The sequence below is a fragment of the Oryctolagus cuniculus genome, chromosome 6 (genome assembly GCF_051225735.1).
Source record: "Oryctolagus cuniculus isolate XC-2025 breed Fujian yellow rabbit chromosome 6, ASM5122573v1, whole genome shotgun sequence".
In the NCBI taxonomy this organism is placed as follows: Eukaryota; Metazoa; Chordata; class Mammalia; order Lagomorpha; family Leporidae; genus Oryctolagus; species Oryctolagus cuniculus.
Genome location: NC_142872.1, coordinates 2,942,638 through 2,961,355, shown reverse-complemented (window position 1 = coordinate 2,961,355; position 18,718 = coordinate 2,942,638). Strand labels below are relative to the sequence as shown.

At 52.8% G+C, this 18,718-nt stretch overlaps 1 long non-coding RNA gene across 1 annotated transcript in view; it reads left to right on the top strand.

Moving 5' to 3' along the window:
- Positions 1-15,738: 15,738 nt before the first annotated feature.
- Positions 15,739-18,718, top strand: part of LOC149125939 (uncharacterized) — a 91,446-nt gene continuing 88,466 nt past the window's right edge. The window contains exon 1 of the long non-coding RNA XR_016234998.1: positions 15,739-15,872. This is a non-coding gene — a long non-coding RNA (uncharacterized LOC149125939). The remainder of the gene's footprint in view (positions 15,873-18,718) is intronic.

Sequence of the window (18,718 nt, the reverse complement as noted above, 5' to 3'; positions counted from 1 at the left end):
GTGAGCCATTCTGACCGGGGTGAGGTGAAACCTCATTGTGGTTTTGATTTGCATTTCCCTGATTGCTAGTGATCTTGAACATTTTTTCATGTGTCTGTTGGCCCTTTGGATTTCCTCTTTTGAAAAATGTGTATTGAGGTCCTTGGCCCATCTCTTAAGTGGGTTGTTTGTTTTCATGTTGTGGAGTTTCTTGATCTCTTTGTAGATTCTGGTTATCAACCCTTTATCTGTTGCATAGTTTGCAAATATTTTTTCCCATTCTGTCGGTTGCCTCTTCACTCTCCTGACTGTTACTCTTGCAGTACAGAAACTTCTCAATTTGATGCAATCCCAATAGTTGATTTTGGCTTTGACTGCCTGTGCCTCCAGGGTCTTTTCTAGGAAGTCTTTGCCGGTACCTATATCTTGCAGGGTTTCTCCAATGCTCTCTAATACTTTGATGGTATCAGGTCGTAGATTTAAGTCTTAATCCATGTTGAGTGAATTTTTGTGTAAGGTGAAAGGTAGGGGTCTTGCTTCATGCTTCTGCATGTGGAAATCCAATTTTCCCAGCACCATTTATTGAATAGACTGTCCTTACTCCAGGGATTGGTTTTAGATCCTTGATCAAATATAAGTTGGCTGTAGATGTTTGGATTGATTTCTGGTGTTTCTATTCTGTTCCATTGGTCTATCCCATCTGTTTCTGTAAGAGTACCATGCTGTTTTGATAATAACTGCCCTGTAGTATGTCCTGAAATCTGGTATTGTGATGCCTCCGGCTTTGTTTTTGTTGTACAAGATTGCTTTAGCTATTTGAGGTCTCCTGTGTCTCCATATGAATTTCAGCATCATTTTTTCCAGATCTGAGAAGAATGTCTTTGGTATTTTGATTGGTATTGCATTGAATGTATAAACTGCTTTCGGGAGAATGGACATTTTGATGATATTGATTCTTCCAATCCATGAGCATGGAAGATTTTTCCATTTTTTGGTATCCTCTTCTATTTCTTTCTTTAAGGTTTTGTAATTTTCATTGCAGAGATCTTTAACGTCCTTGGTTAAGTTTATTCCAAGGTATTTGATTGTTTTTGTAGCTATTGTGAATGGGATTGATCTTAGCAGTTCTTTCTCAGCTGTGGCATTGCCTGTGTTTATAAAGGCTATTGATTTTTGTGCATTGATTTTATATCCTGCTACTTTGCCAAACTCTTCTATGAGTTCCAATAGTCTCTTAGTAGAGTTCTTTGGGTCCCCTAAATAAAGAATCATGTCATCTGCAAAGAGGGATAGTTTGAGTTCTTCCTTCCCAATTTGTATCCCTTTAATTTCTTTTTCTTGCCTAATAGCTCTGGCTAAAACTTTGAGAACTACATTGAATAGCAGTGGTGAGAGTGGGCATCCCTGTCTGGTACCAGATCTCAGTGGAAATGCTTCCAACTTTTACCCATTCAATAGGATGTTGGCTGTGGGTTTTTCATAAATTGCTGATTGTATTGAGGAATGTCCTTCCAAACCCAGTTTGCTTAGAGTATTCATCATGAAAGGGTGTTGTATTTTATCAAATGCTTTCTCTGCATCTATTGAGATAATCATATGGTTTTTCTTCTGCAGTCTGTTAATGTGGTGTATCACGTTGATTGTTTTGCAAACATTGAACCATCCCTGCATACCAGGGATAAATCCCACTTGGTCTGGGTGGATGATCTTTCTGATGTGTTGTTGCATTCTATTGGCCAGAATTTTATTGAGGATTTTTGCATCTATGTTCATCAGGGATATTGGTCTGTAATTCTCTTTCAATGCTGCATCTTTTTCCGGCTTAGGAATTAAGGTGATGCTGGCTTCATAAAAAGAATTTGGGAGGATTCCCTCTTTTTCGATTGTTCTGAATAGTTTGAGGAGAATTGGAGTTAGTTCTTCTTTAAATGTCTGGTAGAATTCAGCAGTGAATCCATCTGGTCCTGGGCTTTTCTTTGTTGGGAGGGCCTTTATTACTGTTTCACTTTCTGTCTCAGTTATGGGTCTGTTTAGGTTTTCTATGTCTTCCTGGTTCAATTTAGGTAGGTTGCATGTGTCCAGGAAGCTATCCATTTCTGATAGGTTTCCCTGTTTGCTGGCATGCAAATCCTTTTAGTAATTTCTGATGATCCTTTTTATTTCTGTAGTGTCTGTTTTTACGTTTCCTTTTTCATCTCTGATTTTATTGATTTGGGTCTTTTCTCTTCTTTTTTTAGTTAGCTGGGCCAATGGGGTGTCAATTTTGTTTATTTTTTCAAAAAACCAGCTCCTTGTTTGGCTGATTTTTGGTAATTTTTTTTGGATTCAATCCTGTTGATTTCTTCTCTGATTTTAATTATTTCTCTTCTCCTACTAGATTTGGGTCTGGTTTCCTGAAGATTTCCTAGATCCTTGAGATGAATTGAAAGGTCATTTATTTGGTGCCTTTCCAATTTCTTGATGTAGGCACCTATTGATATAAACTTTCCTCTTAACACTGCTTTTGCTGTATCCCATAAATTTTGGTATGTTGTGCTGTTATCCTCATTTACTTCCAGAGAGTTTCTGATTTCTCTTTTGATTTTTTATATGACCCATTGTTCATTCAGGAGCATGTTGTTCAATCTCCATGTGTTTGCATATGTTCTAGGGATTCCTGAGTTGCTAATTTCCAACTTCATTCCTTTATGGTTTGAGAAGCTGCATGGTATGATTCTAATTCTTTTGAATTTGCTGAGACTTGCTTTATGGCCTAGTATGTGGTCAATCCTAGAGAAGGTTCCATGTACTGCTGAGAAGAATGTAAAATCTTTAGCTGTATTATTGAAAGTTCTGTAGATATCTATTAGATCCATTTGGGCTATAGTGTCGTTTAAATCTACTTTCTCCTTGTTGATCTTCTGTCCTGTTGATCTGTCTATTTCTGAGAGTGGAGTATTGAAGTCCGCCAGTACTTTTGTATTGGAGTCTAAGTCTCCCTTTAAGTCCCTTAACAAATGTTTTAAATAAACCGGTGCCCTGTAATTAGGTGCATATACATTGATAATCGTTATATCTTCCTGTTGAATTGATCCCTTAATTGTTATATAGTGCCCCTCTTTGTCTCTCTTAACAGTTTTTGTGTTAAAGTTTATGTTGTCCAATATTAAGATGGCTACGCCCGCTCTTTTTTCATTTCTGTTGGCATGGTATATCTTTTTCCAGCCTTTTACTTTCAGTCTGTATGCATCTGTGTTGGAAAGATGTGTTTCTTGTAAGCAGCAAATAGATGGGTTTTGTTCCTAAACCCAACCAGCCAATCTGTGTCTTTTAACTGCACAGTTCAGGCCATTAACGTTCAATGTAACTATTGATAAGTAGTAACTTTGCCCTGCCATTTGCCAAAGATATTTTCTAATATATGCTTTGAACTTCCTGTGATCTTTTGCTGTGAGGTTTCCTTTGTTTACCTTCTTTCATACTGATGACCGTGTTTCTGTGTGTAACACATCTTTAAGCATCTTTTGCAGGCTGGACGAGTGGCGACAAATTCTTTCAATTTCTGTTTGCCGTTAAAAGTCTTTATTTCACCTTCATTCACAAATGAGAGCTTTGCAGGATATAATATTCTGGGCTGGCAGTTTTTCTCTCTTAGTACCTGGGCTATGTCTTGCCATTCCCTTCTAGCTTGTAGGGTTTCTGATGAGAAATCTGCTCTGAGTCTAACTGGAGATCCTCTGAGAGTAATCTGACGTTTCTCTCTTGCACATTTTAGGATCTTTTCTTTGTGTTTCACTGTGGTGAGTTTGATTACAACGTGTCATGGTGAGGATCTCTTTTGGTCATGTTTACTAGGGGTTCTAGGAGCTTCCTGTACTAGGATGTCTCTGTCCTTCTCCAAATCCAGGAAGTTCTCTGCAAGTATCTCACTAAAAAGGCCTTCGAATCCTTTCTCTCTCTCCATGCCTTCAGGAACTCCTAGAACCCGAATGTTGGGTTTTTAAATAGTATCCTGTAGATTCCCAGCAATATTTTTTAGATTTCTAATTTCCTCTTCTTTGGTTTGACTGTATACTTTCCTGTGCTCTGTCTTCTAAGTCCAATATTCTCTCTTTTGTTTCACTGACTCTGTTTTTAAGGCTCTCTAATGTGTTTGTCATTTGATCTATTGAGCTCTTCATTTCATTTTGATTTCTCTTCACTATCACACTTTCCTGTTCTACTAGTTTTTGCGTTTCATTTTGATTCTCCCTTAAGATTTCATTTTCTCGAAGGAGATTTTCTATCCTGTCCAGTAAGGAATTCCGTACCTCAAGCATTTGTTTTTGAAAAATTCTAATTGTTCTTATCATAAATTTTTTGAAATCCGTATTTTGCATTTCTTCCATCTCATCATCTTCATAGTCTTGGCTTGGGGTGTCTTGTTCATTTGGGGGTGCCATAATGTCTTCCTTGTTCTTGTTTCCTCGGTTTTTGCATTTGTTGCTTGGCATTGTGGAGATATTCTTTGGATTCTTCTTCCCTCGCTGTGGTGTTTTTTCTTGTTATACTATGACTGTATTAAGTGGACTGTCTGCTTTTGATGGAGCCTTAGAGGCTTGAGGTGGGTGTGGCCTTAGAGCTCTGTTTGGTTCCTCAGGGTTAAGGGTGTGCCAGAGGTGACACTCCCAGGTTAGGCGTGGTAAATCTCTCTCTCTTTCTTTCTTTTTTTGATTCAGAAGGGAGGTAATTCCGCACAGCTGAGCGGAATTGAAGGTAGTTAGCAGGTGAATGATATACCCACAGGAGCCAGAGATCGGAAGCTCTTTCCCAAGGACCACACAGGGAATCTGTGCTGCCCTCAGTGTGGGCTCAAATTCTCCTGCAGTCTCCCACTGGGTTGCCAAGGTTACCGGATTGTAGCGTCTCTGGAGAGTACTCACGTGAACTCCCTGAGTTCTTGCCCTCACCATCTCTTTTTTCACAGTCTCAGTTCATTAGCACCACACATTCACTAGGTCCTAATCTCCTGTTATTTCACCCCCCTCCCCCGAGTTAGGTTTTTCTGCTTGGCTGAGGGCTGGTGCAGACCTGAGGTCGCCCTGCTTATGACGTATGTCCAAAATGGTGCCTGCTCTTTGTCTTGCTCGCTTTTGAGAGGTGAGCAGAGAGAGAGAAACTCATGTCCGTATTGGTCACTTTTTCTTTCCCTCTCTCTTCTAGTTAGGCTGGTGAACTTCTCCCCACGGGGTTTCAAGCCTTGTTCCCTCTAGTCTCCTCTTTCCACTTGCCCTCCAGTGTCTTGGGCTATCGAGGTTTGGCTCACCTCGTGTACCAGCGCTGGTGTGTTGATTCTGCCGCTGGTGTCCCTGTGGGCTCCCAAGCTCTCCATGCATCCACGCAGGTCCACCGTGAATCACTAGTTCCGGAAGAGTTTCCTCTGCTGTTTCTTCCCCTACGCTTCCTTGAACCTGCAGTATCTCCACTTTTATTAAACTATCTCTTCCTGGACTATCAGTGTGCTCCCTTCCTATTCCTCCATCTTGCTGCTCTCCCCTACATCATTGTTAACCCTAAGAAAAAAAGCAGAGAGACGGCTCAGTTCAGTCAGGGGCTTCCCCCTTTGTGGAGTCCCCTCCTCCAGCTGTGACTGTGTCACACAGCGTGGATGGCATCGCCTCCGCCATGACCTCATTTCCTGAGCACTGCTGTCCATTTGTTCTGGTGGAATCAGGGGCAAAGCCTGGCACATCTGCCGCTCTCTGTAGCCCGGGTCAGCTCTGAGGCAGCAGGTTGCACAGACAGTGAGGGGTGCAGCCGTTCTTCAACCCTGCTGTGTGTTTACAGCCGGGAGAATTTGGGGAAATTGCTGTGTCAAACATGTTCTGAGATGAACTCACTTGATCCCCACACCTGTGGCTGCCACCAAGGGACCGTGACCATGACCGGGCCAACGACCCTCACGGCAAAATTTCCTTGGTGCTGTGCAAAGAACATCATATGCTGTCATCTTGATTCTTTTTTTTTTTCTTTTTGGTACTAAAATGTCCTGCTATAAGGAATGGAGCAGTTGCAAGACCTCGAGTGGATGTTTTGGTTCAACTTCTTTTTTTATTATTTAATTTTTTTTTAAAATTTTTGACAGGATGAGTGGACAGTGAGAGAGAGATAGAGAGATAGAGAGAAAGGTGTTCCTTTACCATTGGTTCACCCTCCAATAGCCACTGCGGCCGGAGCACCACACTGATCCAAGGCAGGAGCCAGGTGCTTCTCCTGGTCTCCCATGGGGTGCAGAGCCCAAGCACGTGGGCCATCCTCTACTGCCCTCCTGGGCCACAGCAGAGTGCTGGTCTGGAAGAGGGGCAACCGGGACAGAATCCGGTGCCCTGACCGGGACTAGAACCTGGTGTGCTGGTGCCATAGGTGGAGGATTAGACTATTGAGCCGCACTGCCGGCCTTGGTTCAACTTCTACAAGTGTCCAAGCAGCCCCAACACTCTGAATCTGTGCAGTGGATTGGTTGTGGAAGCCGTCACTTGCTCTTGGGTCAGTACACTGAGTGCAGACATGTCCACCTGCCCGAGGTGAGGTCGTGTCCCAGAGCCAGGCCAGGGCTGGCTGGGGGGCTGGGTGCTGGCCTTGTTTCTCTCTCTGGACAGTGAGTGGGGAGACCCACAGGTTCCCGGTGCAGCCCTCATTGCGTGTCCCTGGCTTTAATCCCCTCAGTCCTGTCCCTCCACCAGGCCCTGTGCGGCTGTGCAGGAGCCCAGGGCTCAGGAGCGGGGGCTGTGGAGGGGTAAGCAGTGTTCCTGGAGCCTCAAGTGACTGATGGCTGCAGGCCGTGTGCCTTCCCAGTCAGAACAGTGCTTCAGAGGTGGGTGGTGGTGCTCATCCTGTGTGAAGACTGGGGAGTCCAGAACAGGCCCACACCTTGTACAGCCGGTCACTCAGCCAGGCCAGGCACTCACCTTGTACAGGTGCACTGATCCCAGACAGTCATTCACCTTGTACAGCCAGGCACTGTGCCAGGGACAGGCGTGAACTGAGCCAGGGACAGGTGTACTGAGCCTGGGACAGTTGTACTGAGCCTGGGACAGGCAGGTACCGTGTATGGCCGGGCACTGAGCTGGGACAGGTGTACACCTAAAAGCAAGGCACCAAGACAGGACAGGCAGGCACCTTGTACAGGTACACTGAGCCCGTGAAAGGCTCTCACCTTGTACAGTCGAGCACTGATCAGGGACAGGCAGGCACCTTGTACAGCCTGGCACTGCTGCCAGCTTGTGTGTCAGGCGCACACATTTACTCCTTGATGTGGCCGGGTCGGGAGTCTCAGGCACCATAACTGCACTGTAGCCGGATCTTATGTTGCTGAGCTGGAGGAATGAGCCCCTGAATGGAAGTTTCCAGAGGAAACCCAGCAGCATGTGGGCAGGCTGCATGCTGGCCATGGGACCTTCTGTGAGTTCTGGGCCTGGACCCCTGCTGCAGGCGGGGTTCCTCCTCTGGGCACCCCACCCCACCCTGCACCCTCTCCGTGTATCTCTGAAATGGGGTAGACGCCCCTGACCACCACGTCTGGACTCTGCTGGACAAGCACACTCCCCACTGTGCCTCCAGGCTCACCCCCAGGTGGACTCTGACCCACTGAGTGCCGGCTTGCTGTGGCCAAGCCTCTGCAGGACAGCAGACGGTGGAACTGGGGCCAGCTGCCCGAGGCTCTGTGGGGGAAGGGTGACCACGGGGCCTCCCTGGCCTGTGTTCTGGGTGGGGGGCCGCCATCGTCATGTACACTGTTCCCAGACCCTGGACGGTAGGGGGTCCAGGCTTCCAGAGTCCTCAGTGTCCCTGGTGACCAGTGGCCCCGGGGCCACACCTGGGAGCAGCTCCAACTGCCGCTATTGAAAGGTTGCCTTGGGAAGCCCTGGTGGAACGGGACGGGATTCCAGGAGAGAGAAACTCTCAGCAGGTCTCTGTAGCGCCTTGTGTGTGCACGGAGCAGGAGCTCGGGCCCAGAGAGCATGGGACGGGATGGGCCAGGCGCTAACGGGTGCAGAGCCGGACTCCCTGCTGGTCTGGGGCATGTTTGTGTTGAGCCCGGCGCTGACCCCGTCAGCCTGTCCTTCAGTCCCGCCTCCTGGGGCTGCCAGCTCCAGAGTGGGCTTGTGGGACCCCGGGGAGGGCAGGGACCCTGGACCAGAGAGGGGAGGACTCCTGCCCTAGGGGACCTGACCCGTTCTGGAGCTGGGTTCTGAGTTCCAGCCTGCCCCTGTGGGTGCCACAGGACCCTCCCACATTTCTGTCCTGTACCTGGGGCTGCTCTGGGAGGCCTGAACTGGCTGTGGGACCGCTTCCTGGGCCACAGCACACAGTGGGTGCTGCCAGCCTCACACCTGCTCTCTGGCCCGTTGGCCGCAGCTGACCTTGACGAGTGTTGCTGGAATCCCTCTGCTCTCAGGTCTCCGAGGGCACAGGACACAGCTGGCAAAGGGTTAAGCTGCCCATGTCCCTGCTGTCGGGCAGGGCACAGTCTGGATGCGAGAGGCCCTCCCCAGAAGGCAGCGCCCTTTCTGACTGTGGGAACTGGCTATATAAGGTCCCACACACCTGTACCCTCCACAGGACCCACCTGGCCCGGGAGTGTCTCTGATCAGATCATCAGGTGGGGGCTGCAGGGCTGGGGCTGAGCCTGGGGGAAGCTGAGACCCAGGATGGGCACTCAGTACTGGCTCAGGTCCTGTCAGGCTGTGCCCAGACTGGTCGTTCTCATGGCTTGTGTTCTGGCCTGTGCTCCTCTGTTACCAGCTCAGGACACTGGGAACTGGAGGGGCAGGAGGGTGTGGGCTGGGACGTGGTTTGTGTGTCATTAACTGTGCACCGTGTGCCACCTGTGTGTGTGCTCTGTGTGCTGTGTGTGCCATCTGTGTCTGCTGCCCGGTGTGTTGTCTGTGTGTGCACTGTGGCACCCTGTGTGTGCTGTCCATGCATGTGTGTGTTTGTGTGTGTGTGTGCCATCTCTATGGGCGGCCCTGCGAGTGCTGCATCCTCACAACCCCTGAGCTGCACTCCCCTGCATGGGAGACGCCAGCCTGTCATGGTAGGGCCCTGCCGGGTTGTGGGAGAGCTCGGTGATGCAGTTGGTGGTGGGAAGGCGCTCTGCTCACTACACAGGGCTCTGACGTGATCTGCAGCGTCACGCACTGCTCACCCATGGGGTGGCTGTCAGGGCCCTGGGTCCCACCACACGGTCACCTTGGCTCTGCGTGTTGGCCGTGTGCCCTGGGCTGGGTGTGGCCCCCGGGCCTCTGAGGATGAGGCTGATCAGCAGGTGCGCACCTGGGGGACACGCCCTGTGCCCTCTGTAGGCTGGGAGCCCACTCAGCGTGCTCAGGTCTCCTGCACTCAGACGAGGCTGCAGAGGCCTGGAGGGGGGCCAGCTCAGAGGGTCAGGGCGTGGCCTGGCCACAGACTGACCACGCGTGCTGTGCCCTCTCCAGGATCCCCACGAGGCAGGGTGTCCTGTGGGGGACAAACGGGACCTCCTGCTGATGGGCTGGGCCTCGTCCTCTGCCCTAACCATCAGCGAGTCAGGGTCACGGTGCAGTAGGAGCAGCAGGTGTGTGGCTGTGTGCGATGTGTAGGGCACATGTGTGTGGTGTGTGGTGTGTGTGTGACATGGATGTAGCATGTGTGGATGTGGCATGCAGTGTGTTGTATGTGTGTGGTGATTGTGGTATGTGTTGGCTGTGTTGTGTAGCATCTACATATGTGTGTATGTGATATGTGCATAGCCTGATGTGTGAGTTGTGTGTTGTTTAGCATGTGTGTTGTGTTTGTGGTGTGGTGTGGCATGTGCATGTGTGTTATGTGTGGCATGTGTTGATATGTTTGTGACCCGTATGGTGTGGCATATGTGGCATGTTGTATGATGTGCACATGTATGTGTATGTGCACATGATGAGTGTGATATGGTGTGTATGTGTGGTGCGTGTTCTGTGTGTGTTGTGTGTGTTATGTGTGTTTGTTATGCATGTGTGGTAAATGTGGATGTGGTGTATGTGCTATGGTGTGCATGTGGGTATGATGTGAATGTGTAGTGTGCATGTTGTGTGATGTGCATGTGTGGCCTCTATGTACAGCATGCACACGTGTGTGTGTGATATGGTGTGCATGTGTGGAGAGTGTTGTGGAATGTGATTGGTGTGTTTGTCTTGTGTGTGACATGTGTGTGTCATGCATGTGTGCATGCATATGTAGATATGTGTGTGGTATATGTGGTCTGTGCATGTGTGGTGGGCATGTGTGTGTGGAGGGGAAGTGTGTGGTGAGGTGGGAGGGGCTTGCAGCTCCCCAGGGAAGGTGGGCTCCTCTCCAGAGGGGCACAGCTGTCCTGCTCACCCTGGACCCGGGATGTGGGAGCAGCGCAGCTGGGTGTGTGGCAGTGGCTCTCCCTCCACACTGCGGCTTCCTCACCTGCGGAGCGGGACGAGCAGCCCAAGGATGGCAGCAGCCAGGGGGCTTTCTGCAGGGGTGGGGGTGTTGTGTGCCCCTGCCCACCCTACACAGTGGCTCCTGAGCCCTGGGAATGTGACCTGTGCGATGGGAAACAGAGCTTCCCATGTAGTGTCGATGAACTTGACCTTGAATATCTGTGTTGCTGTGGCCACAGTTTATGGAGTAAATGAGTAATGAGGCAGAGCACTGCAGGGCCGGCTGCCTGCTCTCCCTGCTGAATGACAGCGGGTGGTGGGAGTTGGGTGGGTGACAGGAGGGGTGGGCGTCAGGTGATTGAAAGGAGGTGGTGGGTGTCGGGTGGGTGACAGGAGGGGGTGGACAGGTGGGTGTCAGGAGGGGGTGGGCGTCGGGTGGGTGACAGTTGGGGTGGGCGTCAGGTGGGTGACAGGAGGGGTGGGCGTCAGGTGGATGAAGGAGGTGGTGGGTGTCGGGTGGATGACAGGAGGGGGTGCGTGTCAGGTGGGTGACAGGAGTTGGAGGACAGGTGGGTGTCAGGGGGTGGGTGTCTCGTGTTGGAAGCAGTCAGTGCTCAGGAGGTGGGTGCCTGTGGTGGTGGGGACAGAGCTGCTGAGTGCCGAGTGAGTGCAGTGGGGAGATCCCAGCTGAAGACAGACCCTGAGGACAGGGCCAGGGAGTCAGTCGCCTGCCCACTTCGCATCCGAGTGGCTCCACGGGCCGTGCCCCGGCTGGGTCTCACACGGGCGCGATGCCTCAGCAGCTGTGGAGGCCGGGAGCTCCCGGCGCACGTGAGAGCAGGGTGGATGATGTCGGGCTCTGTGCTCCTGTCTGCACCCCTGAGGGCGACAGGCCCCCGCCAGCCCCGGCTGCCTCCCCTGTCCCTCCAGGCTCCAGGCTCGCGGCCCCGCCCTCAGGAGGCTCAGCTCCAGCACCATGAAGGGCATCCTGGTCCTCGGTCTCCTCGCAGCACTCGCTGTGGCCCCCGGAGGTGAGAGAAGCTGTGGGGGCCGAGTGCGGGAGACAGGAGGGGGTGGGTGACAGGAGGGGGGGTGACAGGAGGGGGGGTGACAGGAGGGGGGGTGACAGGAGGGGGTGGGTGACAGGAGGGGGTGGGTGTTAGGGGTCCCCAGAAGGTTGGGATTTATCCTCTTTCCCCCTGAGGTGGGCGCTGTCTCTGCTCTGTGTCACCAGATGGAGCCACGTGGGCTCTTTTGTCTCTGCAGGGTCCCTGGACTGTCCGCAGTGCTCTTCATTTGATGCCCCCTGTGTCGGCAGCGTTGTCTCTCCATGTCCTGATGGCACCTATACCAGCTGCATCACTTCCTGTGCCAGCTGGCCTGCAGGTCAGCCTGGGCTGTGTGCCCCCCCACCCTGGGACTGGCCCCGGGCAGGGCTGGAGAGGGCGGCCAGGCTGGGAGGGAGGCCTGAGATGAGGCCGGGCTGTGCCAGGGCAGGGGGTCGTGGAGTAGCTCCTGGCCAAGGGGAGACGGGTCAGTCAGGGATCATTCCGGAGCCTTCTCGGGGCTGTGGAAGCAAAGGCGGCTCAGGCGGCCGCTCTGCCTGGGCCTGCATCGCCCTGTTCCACTGCCTCACCGCAGGGCAGCTCCTGCCTGGTGAGTTCCCCCACACTTCTCACCTCGGACATTTCCACACCAGACAACAGCGGGCAGAAGAGCGCGAGGACCGTGCGTGCCCCTTGTCCATGTCAGCAATGACCGACACTCTTACTTTACTATAATGTGTTAAAGTGAACATGTACATGATCTGAAATCCATGCTTTTTATCTCTCAGATTACACAATTTTCATAAACTTTGTGAAGACCCTTTGTTGCATGGATTTAAAATTTGTGTGCACTGAAGTAACTAATCTTTTAATTCCATTTTTCCATGAGCTTTGTTAAGTGCCCTCGTGTGTGTGTGTGTGTGTGTGTGGTCATTTTCCCTATAGATACTTCACTGTCATCTGTGATACCAGCTTTTAAATAAACATAACTAGCGTTCCGTTATCATTAATAAGGCATTAACTGCAACTCTGTCATTTCTTCTAACACTTGGGCCATCTGAGACTCTCTGGGTTTGAAACACACTGTGATGCAGTGGGTAACCTGCTGTGCCGCAGGGCTGACCCCTAGATTTATGTTTAAGTGGGCTTCGTGGCTAGTGGCCGCCAAACTGGACAGCTCTGGCCCAGGAATTTTACTGGGTCTGTGCCCAGTGTTTAGGCAGACCATGTGGGTTTGCAGACAAGGTGCAGCAAATTTGCTGGATTATTGTAATTAAAAGAAAAAGATTTATTTATTTATTTGAAAGACACACAGAGAAGGATAGGCGGGGGATGGGGGTGTCTTTGATCTGTTGGTTCACTCCCCAATTGGCCACAATTGCGGGAGCTGTGCCGATCTGAAGCCAGGAGCCAGGAGCTTCTCCCCTGTCTCCCACGTGGGTAAAGGGGCCTAAGAACCTGAGCTATCTTCCACGGCGTTTCCAGGCACATATAACAGACCTGGATGGTTAGTGGAGCAGCTTGGACTTGACCTGAGGCCATATGGGATGCTGGCACTGCAGGTGGTGGCGTTAGCTGCTATGGTACAGCGCCGGCCCCATTATTTTCTCTCTCTCTGTCTTTTTAAAAAAATTTATTTGTTTCTTTGTTTTGTTTTGTTTTTGACAGACAGAGTTGGATAGTGAGAGAGAGAGACAGAGAGAAAGGTCTTGCTTCCATTGGTTCACCCTCCAGATTGTCGCTATGCCCGGTGCTGTGCCAATCTGAAGCCAGGAGCCAGGTGCTTCTCCTGGTCTCCCACATGGGTGCAGGGGCCCAAGCACTTGGGCCATCCTCCACTGCCCTCCTGGGCCATAGCAGAGAGCTGAATCGGAATTGGAGGAGCTGGGACTTGAACCTGTGCTCACAGGGGATGCTGGCACTGAAGGTGGCGGCGTTAGCTGCTGTGCCACAGCACTGGCCCTGATTATTCTTATTTAGGACTGGAGGGTGGTCTCCAGGCGGTCACTTGGACCGCCCACTTGTAGGGCCCGCCCTCTCCTGGGTCTGCCTGCATTTCTGCTGCTCCCCTGCTGCACAGGTGTGGCTGATGGAGCAGCAGCTTTCTCTTCGCAGGAACCCTCGCCGCTGCGTCCAAACCTGCACTGCGCTGAGGGGAGCGTGTGTGCGCTGGCCAGAAGCCGCTGCTCTTCAGGGTCCCAGGTCCCCACGGCCTCTCCTCCCCAGGGACTAACAGTCTGTGTTTGTCTCTGTGTAGACTCACCTCCCACACGGTTCTATGACATGGCCTGCTCCACAATCGACTGCTCACTGTTGCCTACGCCTCTGGGCTTTTTTGTTCGGGAAGCTGCTGGGCAAACAGCCTGGTTTAAAAGCAAGTGCTGGGGACGGCGCCGCGGCTCACTAGGCTAATCCTCCACCTTGTGGCGCCGGCACACCGGGTTCTAGTCCCGGTTGGGGCGCCGGATTCTGTCCCGGGTGCCCCTCTTCCAGGCCAGCTCTCTGCTGTGGCCCGGGAGTGCAGTGGAGGATGGCCAAGTGCTTGGGCCCTGCACCCCATGGGAGACCAGGAGAAGCACCTGGCTCCTGCCTTCGGATCGGTGCGGTGAACCAACGGCAAAGGAAGACCTTTCTCTCTGTCTCTCTCTCTCACTGTCCACTCTGCCTGTCAAAAAAATAAAAAAACAAAACAAAACAAAACAAAACAAAAAAAACAAGTGCTGGAATGGAGGACCCTGCAGTTGTACCAGCTGCCTCCCCCCAGGTGGGTGCCAGCCCCATGGTCCCCTTGCTGGGCCACCTGTGCTCCCTGCCCTTGGGGGCCACCTGCAGGCCAGGCCCTCCTGTCACATCTGAATGACACTCACACCTGATTGACAGAGGGGCGTGAGAACTGCAGGGCAGACAGCACTGCCAGCAGGGACAGACAGGGAGGCTGTGGGGGGGATGCATTTAGTATTCATGTGTTTTCATTTTATCTCAGGCGACACAGAGCCAGAGAGAGGTCTTCCATTTGCCTGTTCATGCCCACATTCCCCAACAGCAGAGGCGGGGCCAGGCCAGGCAGGACTGGGAGCATCTAGGTCTCCCCGTGGTGGTGCAGGAGGAATTCTAGTCCTTGAGTCATCACTGGCTGCTCCACGCTGCTCCTCAGCAGGAACTGGAGTCAGGGTGCAGCAGGACTTAGGGGGGTCCAGGCGCTGCGTTAGGGATCAGGCGCCCCCAGAGGGGTCTCCCTGCTGTGCCCACGCCTCCCCTGGGAGCAGCACCTGGCGCTCCCCAGCAGTTCTCAGACTTCGGGATCCCAGGGCCCTGTTAGGACTCAGGTCTCCCACATTACTGAGGAGTCCAGAGAACTCTGGTTTACGTGGACTCCTCCTGTCAGTATTTACTGTCTGGGAAATTCCAGCTAAGGAAGTTTCTAAACCTGCATTAGTTCACCCAAAATAGCAAGCAGCACCTTACCCATCAGCATGTACTTGACAGATAAACACAGCAGTGAGGAGTGTGGCGTTGTCACATACGAGATGGCTGGAGGCTCACACGTGTGTGCATTCCCGTGTGGACAACCCCACGCTGTGTTTGTGAGGGAGAGAGAATGAGGCACAGGCAGTGTGGTGCTGGCCAGAAGTGGTTAACTCAGCATCCCCGGAAGAGCCAAGGGCTCGGGGTTCCTGAACCCCCGTGTGAGAACCACTGCTTGGGACCAAAGCCCTATTTTTGTTTTGTTTTTTTGAAAAGATTTTTAATTATGTATTCGAAAATGTAACAGAGAGTGTGGTTGGGGGTGAGGTGGACAAGGGATAGATCTTCCAACCGCTGGTTCACCTCTCAAATGGCTGCAATGGCTGGAGCTGGGCTGATCTGAAGCCAGGAGCCAGGAGCTTCTTCCAGGTCTCACAGGTGGGTGCAGAGCCCAAGCACCTGGGTCATCCTCCACTGCCTTCCCAGCCATAGCAGAGAGCTGGATCAGAAGAGGAGCAGCCGGGACTCATATGAGATGCTGGCACTGCAGGCAGCAGCCCTACGTGCTAGTCTACAGTGCTGACACACGTAGCCTGTGTTCAAAACGAGGTTTATTTATCTTCTCCTGCTTGAACAGTAGATTTAGCAGCAGTCACACACCAGGACACCAACAGTCAGGACAGGTTGGGCCCACCTTTCTCTTCCTAGCCTTTACCCCACAGGCTCAGAGACAGGATGGGCTGTGGGGCAGACCTGGGGGGTCTGGTCTTCAGTGGTGGCCAGGGTGGTGTCGAGGCCGGGATGCAGTTGCTCTGTCCTGTCTAACTGCATGGTCGTGATTACGCCTCTTCCCTTGCAGACTTTCAGACTGAAGGGACCGGCAACACACAGTGCCCTGGTTGTATAGCGGTTAACGGCACTTCCTGTGTAGAGATAAACCTGCCATGTAACCCAGGAGAACGCTGTGTCGATGGGCTTGCAGAAGTCGTGCAAGGTATGTCTTGGGATCCAGTTCCTCCAGGGGTCCTGAGATGCAGGTTCACAGAGAGGTGGGGGAGGCGCCCTGACACGGGGACGGGGCTGGGATGCCTGTGAGCGGGAGAGAGGCTCCAGTGCTGTCTCAGGGCTGCCTTCTCAGGGCAGGGCTGCTTCCTCTGCTGCTGGCCCAGGGCCTCCATCTGCGCTGGCTGTCAGTCACCAGGCTGCTTCATTCCACAGGTGGGGTGGGGTGGCCTCTGCACACCTGCACTCTTCTACCTGTCACACTTGGCGCAGTGCTAACTTAGCGGGCGGGGTCCCCTGGTGGAAAGTGTCAAATTCGGCTTCCAAATCCAACAATCGTCCTTGCCGACTAAAGCAATGGGTTCTCCTGGGGCTACACAGCAGACCAGGTCCCACAGCTGCAGGCCTGGACCCTCATGGGTGGGTCCCTGGCAAGGGCAGGTCCTGCAGAGCTCAGAGCCTTGCAGGTCTGCTCCTCACCAGCAGGGGGCGCAGGCTTCCCCAGGGCCATGTGGGCATCAGGCATGGATGTTAATTGCAGTCCTGGATTTCTCAGTGGTCTGCCCGGCTGGCCTCAGTGTCACCAGGTCCTCAGTGTGCACAGGGCCTCTCTCCAGCTGGACTCTGGGGTCTGGACAGTGGACGAGGACCCACAGCTGCCCCAGGTGTCACGCAGAGCAGCCCCCATCCCCAGCTCCTCACATATTTCCTGGAACACTGGGAATCCCCGCGGGCATGGCTCTTTGTGCTTTAACCTCTCTGGGATGTCTACACTGCTGTGGGTTTTACCTCCAGGGCTGGGAGCCCGGCGGTGGGGGGACTTGATGCGTCCTGTCCCTGTGTCCTCTGCTGCAGGCAACCTGGGAGGTTTTTCCTTGTAGAGCTCAACTTGGGTCAATGCCATCAAATGTGAACTTTTTAGATTATTTTGCCCAGGATCACTTTTTAAAAAACTCAGCAGAGAAGTGCACTGGTCCACTTCTTCCTTTCAAAAGATAAAAAGATTTATTTATTTAATTGAAAGGCAGAGTTACACAGAGAGAAGAGAGGCAGAGAGAGAGAGAGAGATGTTTTCCACCCACTGGTTCGCTCCCCAATTGGTTGCCCCTGCTGGAGCTGAGCTGATCTGAAGCCAGGAGCCAGGAGCTTCTTTTTGTCTCCCATGTGGATGCAGGGACCCAAGGACTTGGCCCATCTTCTACTGCTTTCCCAGCCCTAATAGAGAGCTGGATAGGAAGTGGAGCAGCCAGGGCTTGAGCTGGCACCCACATGGGATGCTGGCACTGCAGTCAGTGGCTTTACTTGCTAATCAACATCAGTGGTCCCATGTCTTCCTAACACACTAGCCCAGCCCCCGGTGCCCTGTCTGGTAGCCAAGGGCAGGAGCCGCCCTGCCAGGTTCTGGTGCTCTCCCCCCAGGGCAGGTGCCCTGCCCCCTCCCCCCGGTCCGAATCTTGCTCCTCTGCACGAGGTTACGGAGTCCCTTCTGCCTGTTTTTGCTTCTGCTCAGGGGAAACTGAGGCAGGTAGAATCAGGTCCAGAGAGGAGTGGGGTCTGGCCCGGCCTGGATGAGGAGGACCCAGGCCCGGTCCTCCTGGGTGAGGCAGGAGTGCCTGCCTGTCTACCTTGGGTCGGCCGCCCCTGTCGGTCACAGCCCGGATGGCTGACATGGAGGGGTAGGTGAGTTCTGAGCCCTGCGGCCCTGGCCATGTAATTGGCTGGGTGCTGGTGCCGTCCGCTGGGCCATTGCGCTCAGGTGACCCCACCTCTAGGGACCACTGTGGTGTTCACGTTCCGGGTCAAAGGCTGCTCCGACATCACCGAAGAACTCTGCCAGTTCCTGTCGACACCGAACATCAGGATAGGGAACATCGTCTTCCGGCAGCTCATCTGCAGTGACCCCGACCCGATCCCCGGTAACCTGAACTCGGGCGCGGCCCTGGCAGGTGCCCCCTGAGCCATTACCACAGGCCTGGGGCTGGGGCAGCTGTGGCTGCTCAGAGCCTGTGCTGCCCTGGCCCCGCCCTTCCTAGCCCCGCCCCAGCTCCGCCCTATCCCTGCCCCCCACCCTCCAGAGCTGCGGTGAAGCTACACCTACTAGGGCCTTGGCCACATCTGCCTGTGTCCCGTGGGCCGGGCCGTGGTGAATGAAAGAGCCCAAGTGGGCGAAGACCAGGGGCACCGGGCGCACGGGTGTGGCCTCGAGGGAACGGGTTCTCCGCCTGAAGAGCCAAAGTGACGCCATTTAAAGAAAATAAAATAAAAAGCAGCCTCCGTTTCCTGCAGCAGACCCAAGTCCTTGTAAAAGCAGGCATCCAGGTGTTCCAGAGACCTCAAAGCTGACCAGGGACAGCTCAGCAGACCAAGAGCAGCTCATAGAGATTACGAAATGAGTAACTCCCTGACCCCAGGCCAAATGCAGACCCCCCCAACCCCATCCCTCGCCCATTCAACTGAGAGCAACCCGGGGCAGCCCCGTCCAGTCACCAATGCCCCGTGCTGTAAGCCCCCGCTGATGTAACCCTTGGTTTTTCCTTTAAAAGCGCTCCCAAACAAAGGCTGGGCCTTCCTCTGACCTCTGCTGCGTGGCTGGTCAGACGAGGTCCCTGCCGCGCTTGTACTTCCAAATAAACCTTGCTTTTGCATTTCTGTGTGATTGGGTTCTGATAGCTTCTTGGGGATCCACTTATCTGGACACAACAACACGCCATTAATAAAAGACGCGGGCGTGACCCAGCGTGGCTGTCGTCCTGCTGGTTTGCTCGTGGTGACCTCTGCGCGTCCGCCCTGGGCCGCCTATAGCCCAGCTCTTGCTCCCAGCTCCCAGCTCCAGAGCCA